Source organism: Euleptes europaea, chromosome 6, assembly GCF_029931775.1.
Source record: "Euleptes europaea isolate rEulEur1 chromosome 6, rEulEur1.hap1, whole genome shotgun sequence".
Classification (NCBI taxonomy): Eukaryota; Metazoa; Chordata; class Lepidosauria; order Squamata; family Sphaerodactylidae; genus Euleptes; species Euleptes europaea.
Window position 1 is genome coordinate 100,173,287 of NC_079317.1, and position 13,192 is coordinate 100,186,478.

Here is a 13,192-nt window from a genome sequence, read left to right on the forward strand (position 1 = left end):
TAATATCTGGTGGTGTTTGCATTATATCTCAGGTGAAGTCGTTAATCTGCACTACACTTCCAGGCTGGTTGTGGAGAAAGAAAATTCCTTTTAAAAAAGGAACATCGCTTGCCTACATTGTTTCCTGCAATGTCTGAAAAGACTCAGTGAGAACATCAGATTGGCTGGCAGGCTGCTGCCTTACATTGAGTTCAACCACTCTGAAGAGGCTGCTTATTCCTAACTACGTCTGCTACAGAGAGAGCTCTAGCCTCCCCCTTTTACAGTTGAAAGCTATGCAGCCCATCTGCCAGCTAAAGATGGCTCCATTTCAAAGAGGATGCTGGAGTCCTCCCAGCCAGCAGATCTTCTCACGAACAAGAAGCCCAGCTTTTTGCTTCAGAGAGCAAGTTGCAGGCTGGCTACTTGCTTATGAGTGCCAATTGTGAACTATATGTGCACAAAGAGCAGCAGCAGAAATATTTGGGGGGGGGGAGGAACAAGGAGGGGTTACTTGCCCATTTTCCTCCAAGTAAAAATGACCCTGATGCACACAACCCATATTTTATTCATTTTAAGCATTACATCTTGCCTTCTGATCACTATTAGATCCACAAGGCAGCTCAGCGCTTCTGCCTAGCAAGATTTCCTTTTAAAACTAACTCAAATATCCTCAAACAGCTCTAACAATAACTTTCAACAGGTACCTGAACATGGTCTGGGTGGCCACCCTTTTTGTCAATCTTGAGATACATTATTTTCTTGCCCTGTACCTTATTCCCAGCTTCCTTGCCTCGTCTTGATTTTCTTACTGCCCTGCAGAATTCCATCAGAATTCTGTCTTTATGGTCTACTTCGGGTATCAATGACCCTCCGCGCTGATCCCCAGTTGCTTTCATTGATGTCTCAACCATTTCATACAATGGTAAAGGTCCCCTGTGCAAGCACTGAGTCATTCCTGACCCATAGGTGATGTCACATCCCGACGTTTACTAGGCAGACTTTGTTTGCAGGGTTTTCCCCAGACATCTTCCCTTTACCCCCAGCAAGCTAAAACCTAAACCATCTATTCCTATTGTGTGTAAAGTGCTGTCAAATTACAACTGACTTATGGCAACCCCGGAGGGTTTTCAAGGCAAGTGATTAAGCAGAGGTCATTGCTTTCTTCTGCAAAGTCTTCCTTGGTGGTCTCCTATCCAAGTACTGAACCTGCTTAGCTTCTGAGATCTGACAAGATTAGGCTATACTATACCATTCCACATCCCACCTAATTTATATTACCTGCATTATAATCACGATTTCCATTTCAGAACTTCCATTATAAAATATTCCTGCGATAATTGGCAATATATATTTTATACTCTTTATATTATTGAATGCGTTGGGTTTTTTTTACCGTAGGTTCAAATTCCAGTTTGTTTGTTTGTTTTAGATTTCTATCCCACCCTTTCCTGATTAAAGTCAGAATCTGGGCAGCTAACAACCAAAATATATTAAGATTAAAATATAAATTATAACATAAATTATAATTAAAATCCTTATGAGCTTTCAAGAGTTCAAACACTCCTGGTAAAATGACCTGAAAGCTAAGGATAACCAGAATCTTCCAACAGCCATACTACAGACACTCAAATTAACTTATATCAGATAATACAAACACTGTATTTAAAAAATTGCTGGTACTCTGAGTTCCACTGCTAATACTACATAGCAAATAATAGTATTTATTAATTTTAAACTTAAGGCTCCTCCCAGAAAAAGTATTTCCTTTCCCCCTTTCTGCTCTTCACTAAGCCCTGTTCCCAACATGTACTAGTTGGATGTGATTTAGTGTACACATACCCACCCAGCAGGGAATGACTAAACAAAATTTTCTCTCGAAAATCTCACTTAATATGATAGTTTCATTCTAGTGTTACTCACTACAGTAAAATTATCACTGCATTCTTCACTCTGCATAATAACGTAAAAAGTAACTTAATTATATTTAGATTTATATTTGCACATGACAGAATTTATCAGTGATTTGGTAAGCATAGGATAGCCTAAACAGCAGTTTTTCAATTGTGAGGCATGCCTCCCTGTGAAGGTGGAAGCGGTTGCTAAGGATGATGTGGTACATCCTGAAGGCATTCCACTGGCCACATCCCAATGCTTTCTTATCCTCTTTCACACATCTGCTCAATTTCTTGGAATGTTCCAGCCAGTGCTGAAAGCTAGTTGCAGTATGGTTAGTCATTGAACAGAGCATCAATTAAGGATAGGCAACCAAGAAATTCCCCACTGGTAGGGAGTGGAGCAAACTTGGCAATAAGATATGAATAAGTAATGAGCAATGGAAGTCTTTAAGCAGAGGCTGGATGGCCATCTGTCAGGAGTGCTTTGATTGTGGGATCCTGCATGGCGGGGGGAGGGTTGGGGTCACTGGAGATGTGTGGGGGAGGTAGTTGTTAATTTCCTGCACTGTGCAGGGGGTTGGACTAGATGACCCTGGTGGTCCCTTCCAACTCTATGATTCTAAAAGAACAAAGTATCAGTGGAAGTGGAGGCATTCAGAGTAAGGCCAATAATAATAATACTAATGGAGCGAGTGCATTGGTCCCTACTATGATAAATTCACATATACCTGAGCTTATATGAGGAATGTGAATGTTTATACATATTTTTCTATGATTGCAAACATATGAATAGCAAGTGCAGAATGCTTATGTGTTTGGTTCTGAAGATGGGCATGTGTGAAATGATTAAAGAGAGTACAAAGTATGCATGTGCTAAGAAGCAAAATAGCAAAAAGAAAGAAAAGGGAAGAGATCAGAAGAAAAAACTGTAAGAAGAGAAGAGAAACCCAGGACAGCCAGATGGTAAACAAGCCAGAGAAAGAGAAAGAAGTGGTTTTTTAAAGCAGCATATCACTTAAAACTATAACCACAGTCTTTTAGTTTTAAAAATCCTACCTAAAATTATCCATAGATACCATTACTCCTTCAAATAGTAATCTGGCTTGATGTGTTATGATAAAAAACAAAACAAACAAAAAACAGCACCACAGGGCCATCTGTATACAAGGCAGGATTAGCTACACATTCAGGGAACTTCTGAGGCATGCAGAAAAATCTGATTTTGTAAATTAACCAAAACGTACCCTCTCCAATGGCCCGAGGAGGAATGACTGTGCTCCAGGAAGCACAGAATGTTGACAGCAGGTGAAAAGATGTTAAAGGGGAAAAGAAGAGAGGGGAAACTAGCTTGTTCAAGCCCCTGAGAGCTTACAAAAACTAAACTGCTCCCTCCCTACAATGTCTTTCAGCATCCCAGCTTCTATTTGCAAAGTGCTTGTATGGATGTGCTGGGAACCACAAATGAAGAAGAGACAGGGCTGGAAGGGGACCCTAGAGACAGGAGAAACATCTATGGTGTGCTGAAATTCCCTGGGTCTCCTTGCCCTGCAGACAAACTAGTGAAGACCTTGGCCTGTACTTGTGAATTGTCCCCATGCACAGTTCAGTACAGATGCAAATCTTGTCCCCTTGCCATTGGCTTCCCTTCAGCCTGAGTTCTAAAAGGAGGAATTGTACTGGGAGAATTCCTTTCCCAACGTATCAATGCAGTTTAAAGCATCACTCCAATACTTAAAGCTGATGTGTTTTCCAGTGCACCCAAGCCCAAATTCACCTCCTCAAAGGGAAACAGAAAAACATTCGGGGGTATAGTTGCAAGACACAAACAGCAACTCCACTGAATCTAAGCAAGTTGTCCTGCCTCTTTTCTCTTGCATTTAATGGATCTACTCCTTGTATAAACCAAATTATGATGGTCAGATTGGCATTCATTGGCCATTTATGTAGGGGTATTTAGTTCGCAGTCCCTGCTGGACTGCTTCGAGGCTTCTTTTGCATTATTCATGATTTTACCAACCTTCAGACGTGACTTCGCTCTGGCCTCGTTCTTCCCCCGCAGTTCTAGAATCCTGTTTTAGGACAAATTTAAATACTGCTTCGAGGCAAGAGCAATGCAAATTCCCTCTATTTCCATGCTTAACTTCAGATTTCTCTCCCCTCGCCCATTTTGGCTTTTTCCTCCCACATGTCTGTCCCATCCAACCCCTTTCCTCAAAGCAAAGCACAAAAGAGGGAGTTAAACCTTCATGAAATGTGCAGGAAGAAGCTGAAGAAGGCTGCAAAGGTTGGAAGGAAGCTCCCAGGCTGGAGGGAGCTGTTGAAGAAAGGTGGGGAGGAATACCCAGCAAAAGCACACGCAACCACTTTAACAGCTGACCCGCCCCCTCCAATTAAAGTGCAACAAGGCTCAGTTTTCAGAGGGAGGGACTCAGAAGCTCCATGATTCACAAGGTACTCCTGGAATTGGGGGGGGGGGAGAATCCCTCATGCATATAATGTTTGAGAATTTGGAATAGAAAACTGTGCAGCAAACCAAACACAAATTTCCCCTGCATTAATGACCATTGAGTTCTCATATACAGGCACATTATTTAGGCTAACAGAAACCAAGAATAAAATACCTCATACATTACTACAGTAATAAGAAGGCTATGGCTTTAACAATAGCATTTTCAGACATTCTTGGAGGCTCTTCTATAAATCATCTTTGATTCTATACTCTATAATGACTTTGGAAAATAACTTATGTAACCCATTGAACTGCTGATGTTTTGAGAAATAACAATTACTACCTACCATGCTGTTCATTATTAACATTCTGGCATTTTTTTTATTATTTTCTTTCTACATCATGTTATCCCTTCCCACCAAAGAAGATGGCAAGTATTCTTAGCCCTTTCCTTCCCATCTATTGAAGATCAGCATTTGTTCAGCTCAACCGCCCTAGCTTTGTAAACATACATGTAGTAGCTACCTTTTCATGACCGTCCTACCTGAGCAAGTAATTGCCCTGAATTTTGTCACCATTCATAATATCCAGCAATGATATTTCACAGCAACTTTGAGCCCTGCTAACATTTGCGTGCAGGGATAAAAGTAGCCTTTTGAGATAGGATATCCGTTTAACTTTAGCAAGTATAATATTCACAATAAGGCTAATATCCCGACTCCTGTTCTGGGTTAAATTATTAAACATAACATGAAAATGAACAGGAAAGAGTAGTTCCACTTGCAACTGGCAATCTGATCTTTCAGCAAAGAAGTTTCTGGTTTCCTCAGCATACAGACAGCAGGAAAGCTAAATGAAAAAGACTTGTTAAAATATAACACAAAGTTCAAGGAAGTGTCAAATCATGTTTTATATGTGAAGAATCCAATGATTTGGGAACCTAGGAATGTGCTAAAAATTTAGTGAGCCGGCAGCTATCTAGAATTATAAATCCTGTAAGAAAACAAGGAGCAGTAAGAATACTTTCACATTACACAGTTTTTCATCCACAAACACAAGCTCAATTTAACCTACTTTACAGAGCTGCTGTGAGGATAAAATGGAAAAAGGGAGAATGTTGTAAGATACTTTGGGTTCCCATTGGGTAGAAAAGTGGAGTATAAATGAAGCAAATAAAAACATAAAAATTCAAATTAATTAAACTTGAAAGCCATCGCCTCTGGTTCTGTACTCACAACCAGATTACAATCCAAATTCACCTATATGCCTGCATTCGCTCACTTCACACTTTAACCACCCTGGCTGTGAATATAACAGTGTGGTTAAATTATCTCAAGGGTTAACTAATCTGTTAAATGATCATGAGTATGTGCCCTGAGATTTAGAACAGTGAAAGCGAATCACATGTCAGAGGGACTTTGCACCCAGATTAGATCATGAACAACAACAGAGGAAGTCATAGAAAGGTTTCTATTTACACAGTGCCAGGGATAAAATCCACGTGTTTAAAAGGGAAAAAAACACGCTGAAATGTGTTTAAACAGAAAACTTGGTTCTCAGGGTGACACAGTAAAAGGTGAGCAATGAGAATAAGAAATGCTTACATAGCATGCAGTCCAGTAGAAGCACATTCTTCTGGCCCAAGAAGGCGTCTTGGGAAAATCTGTATGTCCATGGGCGCAGACTTCATGAGTGAAGAAGGAATCAGCATAATCTTGTTGTAGCCACTGAAAACCCCAGGCAGAAGAGGAAAGAACACATGGTAACTGTCTGCTGACAAAGCCAGTCATCATCACCACCACCAGCCCTGTAACTCCCTCCCTCCGGGACAGAACTTTCACTGATTCAACAGGGGGGTACTCTGAAAAAAATCAGGGATCATGACTTCTCCATACTTTTTCACATCTTCATTGCTATCTAGAAGGGAATGACCTCATTCCCGGCTCCTGGGAGACTGTTTATGAATTATGGGAAGAAGGACTGAGAGTAAGACTGTGCAATGGTGTCACTCAGTGACACAAAAAGGCTGAGAAAGGAGCTCTCAGACAACAAGTCCAGCCCCAGCATATAAGCTACCTTATCTCCTCCACTGGAAAATCAGAGCAACTAAATGCAGTGAAGCAGGGTGACTTCAGAGTACCCAAGATCCTCCATAAGTATCAGAAATCCTCTTTTCTTGGCAATGGATTGTTATCAGACACAGCAGTGCTGGAGCAAAGACTGGAAGGGCTCTGGGCCATCAGTCCTTTTTCAGCACCGTGAAAACAAAAGAACACGCAGAAGGGGCCATTTTCTTGGTAAAAGAGGAAATGGCCTTTCAAAAGAAGCAGTGTCTCCCAGGCCTTTTCAGCCACTGATACTCTATGAGGTGTTATCTGGGGTACAGCAGAAAGTGGAGGAGGGGGCAGTACTGCAGGGTGGAGGCTTAGAGTAAACAGCAACAAATGAGGCCTGCTTAAGTGACATAAAGATCAATCCAGGAGATTTAGTTAAATCCAGCCTGCTACTAGATCAGGCATTAGTGGCAGAAGTACTCAAATAAATACAAAAGCTGAACACAAGTTGTAGAAATTGGCTTACACATATCCCATTAGACGTGAGAGATGCCATGTGCAGTACTAGCACTGCTGTGCCATTATCCCTAAGTTACTCATTCCCAACAATTTAAATGCAGAAATAAATAAATTACATGTTTAGTTTAAAAAAGAGAGGGACCATGGCTCAGTGGTAGCACATATGCTATGCTGAAGGTCCTGGGTTCAGTCCTGGCATCTCCAGTTAAAAGATCTCAGGCACAGGGTGTTGAGAAATATATAGTCTTAAAGCCAATTCTCACAATAAAAGGCCTCATGGCCATCACAAGAACTTTGCATCTTACATGAACCAGGAATTATGTGCCTCCTGCATATACAAGGGCCATATTGTGGTCATGACTGCAGCACATATGGAGAAGGAGCTTCAGCCTTTTCCTCCTCCATTACCATTTTTGATAAGTGAAGCAGCCTAAAAAAAGGTAAAGGTCCCCTGTGCAAACACCGGGTCATTCCTGACCCATGGGGTGACGTCACATCCCGACGTTTACTAGGCAGACTTTGTTTACGGGGTGGTTTGCCAGTGCCTTCCCCAGTCATCTTCCCTTTACCTCCAGCAAGCTGGGTACTCATTTTACCGACCTTGGAAGGATGGAAGGCTGAGTCGACCTTGAGCCAGCTACCTGAAACCAACTTCCGTCGGGATCGAACTCAGGTCGTGAGCAGAGCTTGGACTGCAGTACTGCAGCTTACCACTCTGCGGCACAGGGCTCCTAGAGAGCTGCTATTTGCTCCAACTGGAAAATTACATACAGCCGTCATTACTCATATGTTTCCCAAAAAAACAAATAGCAGTTTGCCATGGCTGTTTCAGTTTGCAGAAATGGTGTGTGTGTGTGGGGGGGGGGGGGCTCAAGCCCCTTCCTCAAATATACCATGGTCATGATTGTAATGCAGCCCCCATGTGACCAGGAGGCATGGAACTTCTGATGGATGTGAGATACAAAATTCTGGCGGTGACCACAAGGATTTTTTATCATGCGAATTCACCCTTAGATTCATGGCATCTCTAGTTAGAAGGATCTTGGCTACCAAGTCTGAGGATTTAAAGGAGTTTTACATCAAGTGTATCAGTGGCTATCAGCCAAGACAGATAAATTAAACTTCCAAGATTCAGAGACAGTTTGCCGACTGAATACTAATTGATGGGGAGCAAGGTCTGTTGCCTTCTTGCACTGCTCATGGGCTGTCTGGGGTCAACCCCCCCACCCCCACTTACTTCCAAGGAGATGGAAGCCTGACCTGAGGCCGCAGGAGCAGCTTCCCAACTCACCACAACACCCAGAGATACTGGGCAGGCCAGGGGCCAGCCTTACCACCGCTAAGCAATACTGAAACTACTGACATGGTAGACTGTGATAGATTGTACAATTTACTAAAAAAGAAAGCTCGCATTGAGCTGCATGGCTCATCTCTCACTGAATATGCACATACCAGTATTATACCGAGGGGTCTTCGCATTCAAAAAGGTCCGGCATTGTTTTTTGATAACAACTCTTTTAAAGAAAAATGGGCGGCGGTTCTGAATCGCTGCTCCATGGACCTTATGCTGCTTGTTATTGAACAAGCTATGATAGAAATTGAAGGTTTGACTAAGGATATTGACAAAACTAAAAATGATTTGAAAAAAGAGATGTCTGAGAGTGACTTTAAAATGCAAGTTGAACAACTAGAGAAAGATCTGAATGCATATGTTTCCAACATTAAAACTTTTAAATTGCGCAAATATAATAGAGATAAGGAAGATTACCAAAAGAACAGGGTGTACAATTGGGAATGGAAGGATTACACTAACATTAACCAAAATAGAAATAGAAGACAATATGAATCCCGTACTGACTCAGCTGGTTCTGACCAGGTCAGTATTGGGTCCTATGGTTTTAATTATTCTTCCAAATCATATCAACTGCGGTCTTATGGACAAGATAAGAATGTTTCCCATGGCGCTTATCCAAAGACAAACCAACGGAAGAAACACTAGTTGTAAATCTTTCCTCACGTCATCTCTCCCAAGATGAATTGGAGGTTCTTAACCTAGGCTAAGGCTATGTCCCCTCCTCTCCTTATTCTCCCTTTCAAACTCGGCTGGAATTATTCAAACTCTTTCGCACTATCAAGTTAAAAGAATTTTTTTAAATTGACAACTCTACACCTTCTACTCCTTGTCCCTTTAAACCAAAATCTACCTTCAACCCCTATTCTTCTAACCACTTCATTAATACTTTCCAATCTTTAGTTTCCCAGGACATAGAAAAAATTGAGAAGCGCAGATGGACCCCTAATTCTAACTTTTCGCCTCAACAAAAACAAACTCTCCACGACCTTGCTAATCATCCCAACATCTCTATCCGCCCTGCGGATAAAGGAGGTGCTATTGTCATTCTAAATGCCACCTCTTACCGCACTGAAAACCTAAGACAACTCTCTGATCAAAATTCTACCGTAAATTACCTAATAATCCTACTGCTAAGATTTCCAAATTGATCCACATTGTAGTACAGGAAGGTTTACAATTGGGGTATATAAATCAAAATGTTGCTGACTATTTTACTGTAAAATTTCCAAAAGTCCCTACATTCTACACACTTCCAAAAATACATAAAATTCTACTCATCCTCCAGGTCGCCCTATTGTTTCTTTATGTGGTTCTCTCATTGAACCCATAACCAAATTTTTGGATTCCTTTTTGCAAAAGTTTGTTCCGTTGACTCCTTCATATATTCTGGATTCCCAAGATCTTATCAAATATATTGAGGGCTTCACAATGCCACCCAATGCCGTTTTGGCAATGCTGGATGTGACGGCACTCTATACAAACGTGTGTCTAGATGAAGCCAGATCTGTTATTTCCCAACTTCTGGACTCTCGGAATGATCTTACCCCACCTACACATTTTTTATTACAACTCATTGATTTGATTTTTGAACATAATTTTTTCGTTATGAGTCTGATTTCTTTCTTCAGGTTAAAGGTGTGGCTATGGGCGCATCCTGCGCCCCTTCCATCGCCAACCTTTATATGAATCATTTCGAGCACCTTTTTATTTTCAATAATAATCCTTCTTCCCATCAATTATTATTTTTCAAACGGTTTGTAGATGACTTGCTACTCATTTTTGACTCCATGGAATCCTTCACTAATTTCAATTGTTGGATTAATACTTTGAATGAACATCTTACATTTACCGGACATTGTCACCCTGATCACATTGCTTTTCTTGGCCTGGAAATATTTATCCAAAATGATCGTACCCTTGCTGTCAAATCTTATAAAAAACCTTTAGCCAAAGATGTTGGCTTACACTACACATCCAATCATCCCCTGCACTTAAAAAACAGCCTTCCATTCAGTCAAATGCTCAGGCTAAAACGCAATTCTACACGCGAGCAAGACTTTGCTCGGTCCATTAATCAATTGGAAAAAACATTAATTAAGAGAGGTTACCCATACCATGTTATCAAAAATGCCAGACAGCGTGTGGAATGAAAAGACCGTCAAGATTTATTTAAGAAACAACATCAGAATGCCAGTCAAAAGATCTTTTGTTCTTTCACTTACAGTCAACATTCCTATGCTATTCAGCAAAGCATTACAAAACACTGGCATTTACTGAGTACTATCCCCGGTTGCAGCCAGCCGCCCACATTTGGCTTGCGCTGCACTGCCTCTTTAAAAGACACTTTAGTTCGGTCTGATCCTATTAGAATGAGCATTCGCCCTTCAGTATATGGTCATTACAAATGCAGTGGTTGTTCCGTTTGTCCCCTTTCCTTACCTGTCAAAGAATTTCATTCCCCTTCTTCTAATTTTCACTTTCAACTCAGGCATTTTTCCAACTGCTCCACGAGCTGGGTCGTGTACGCAATCTCTTGTGGGTGCTCTCTACTTTATATTGGCTCCACAATGAGACAAATTCGCCTTCGTATAGGTGAACACAGGTCTCGGATTAGGGCAAGGAATTTTGAGGCTCCCCTTACTAGTCATTTTGTTGCAAAAAAACATTCTGAAAATGACCTGCGCTTCTTTGTCCTCTGGGTTTATAGGGTTTATATCACAATGCCAGCGATGTTCATAAGATTCTTTTACAAGAATGTTGAATAAGTGCACATGGAAGAAAGAACAGGTGGCATTTGTGTGTTTGTGTATTCATGAGAGGAGAGAGAATATTGTGGCAGTAAAATGTTAGACTGTATTAAAGACAGCTTATGGTGTGGGTGGATGAACATACAAAGAAGGAGAGAAAGGATACAGGTAATAACCTTGTGCAAAGGGACCCAGCTGCCCTGAGTCACTGGGTTCCCTCCATTCAGGGTCTTATAGCCTCTGAAGAAAACAGAGCCAGAAATATACTGAACCCTCTCCCCCCAACTTCAAATTTATCCTTGCACCGGCAGCCTATCTCCGTTACTTAGAGATAAACCAATATAGGAGGGCTTTTACCTTGGCTAGGTGAGCAGCTTTACCCTCTGCTAAGTTAGAGGGAAAATTCAAGAAGATACGCAGGGCAGAGAGACTATGCCCCTGCAAATCCGGGGATTTAGAAACCACTCAACATGTTCTCCTGAACTATAACTTTTACACTATACCCTGTTCTAAGTTTATTGAGCCCCTCATACTGAGAATGGGACCCGACAGGGAAAGAGAAAAGATAGAAAAGCTCCTACAAGGAGATAATCCCTCAATCACCTCTCAGGTAGCAAAATTTTGTACGGCTGCAATGAAAATTCATTGCCACAGAGTAGTCTCTTAGTCCAAATGGCAGATGTAACTTGAATGTTATTTATTTTATTTTTTTTAATTTTTTAAAGTGACTTAAGACTCGGACTGTAAGCCTTTGTCGGTAAGACCATTTTAGTCCATGTATCTTGTTTTATCTGGCCAAGGGCTGCAAATAAACTATCTATCTATCTATCTGCTGAACCCTCTACCATCACACCCAGCATGCAATGTATGTACATATGCAGGCCTGTTGCGCTTTCTGATTTCTCTTAAGACAAAAACATCATAGGGCCACTTTTGTCTGTGCTAGACCCTTTAGAAATATTAGACTATTCAGGCTACAACAGAGAAGTACTGTCAATGGATATCTATAAGCAAATTCAGCATTAAAAGGAGATGAAAAGACACCAACATGGTGTAGTGGTTAAGAGCAGTGGACTCTAATCTGGAGAACTGGGTTTGATTCCCCACTCCTCTACATGAGCGGCTGTCGCTAATCTGGTGAACTGGATTTGTTTCCCCACTCCTACACACAAAGCCAGCTGGGTGACCTTGGGCTAGTCACAGTTCTCTCTGAACTCACTCAGCCCCACCTACCTCACCAGGTGTCTGCTGTGGGGAGAGGAAGGGAAGATGATTGTAAACTGGTTTGAGACTCCTTAAGGTAAAGAAAACTGGGGTATAAAAACCAGCTCTTCTTCTTAAAATAGAGGACCAACTGGAGAACAGGCAGGTTGATGGATCTGGTGGCATCTTATTTAACTATAAGTAAGGAACACCGCAAGACTGTACCCTTTAATCTGCTTGGGATCTGTACCTTCAACCTTACCAGAGACAGGCATGAGGGCCACTTGGGCAGTTATTTTCAGGGGCATTTCAATTTCCCACTCTGCCCTGATTTTTTCTTCCCCTTTCTCTCTCTTTAGCATTTGCCACTTGCATTTGTTTTGAGCCGATGGGACCAACCTTGCCCAGTACTGAACCCCCTACAGTGCCCAGCTTCTGGGTTTAATGAGGGAAGCCACATCTGACTGCTATAATGTGTGTGTGTGCATGCATACACAGAGTAAATCTGCTTGATATACATGGACTCTTCCCACTCCCTCACTGACAGAAATGGGATCTGGCCACTACAGCTCACTTTTTTGCATGCTGTGAAGCCAACTGTACCCCTCTGGCTGTGCTGCCCAATGTGCAGCTGGCTGTCGAAGTTCAACAATGTAATTGGAAGGAGCTGGAAGGAGGCGCTATCACACACCTCCTCAAACTTACTGTGATGTGTTGCTGCTTCCCCACCCCATCAAAGCAACTCCCTCTAATGCAGAGCAAGAGATCCTGCCTCCAAAACTTCACCCCTGGGAAGCAGCTGGATTTTGTTTGCTAGCCAATGAGACAGAATCCCCACCCACCCACACACACTGGATATAAACCCTGCTGGGTGCATTGTACATGAGGCCTCATCTCATCTCTCTGGGGTCATGGGAGATGCTGTCAGCCAGGAGCAGCAAATGAAGGGATGCCAGCAGACTGCCCCAAATGTCCAGCTTGCCTCCAGC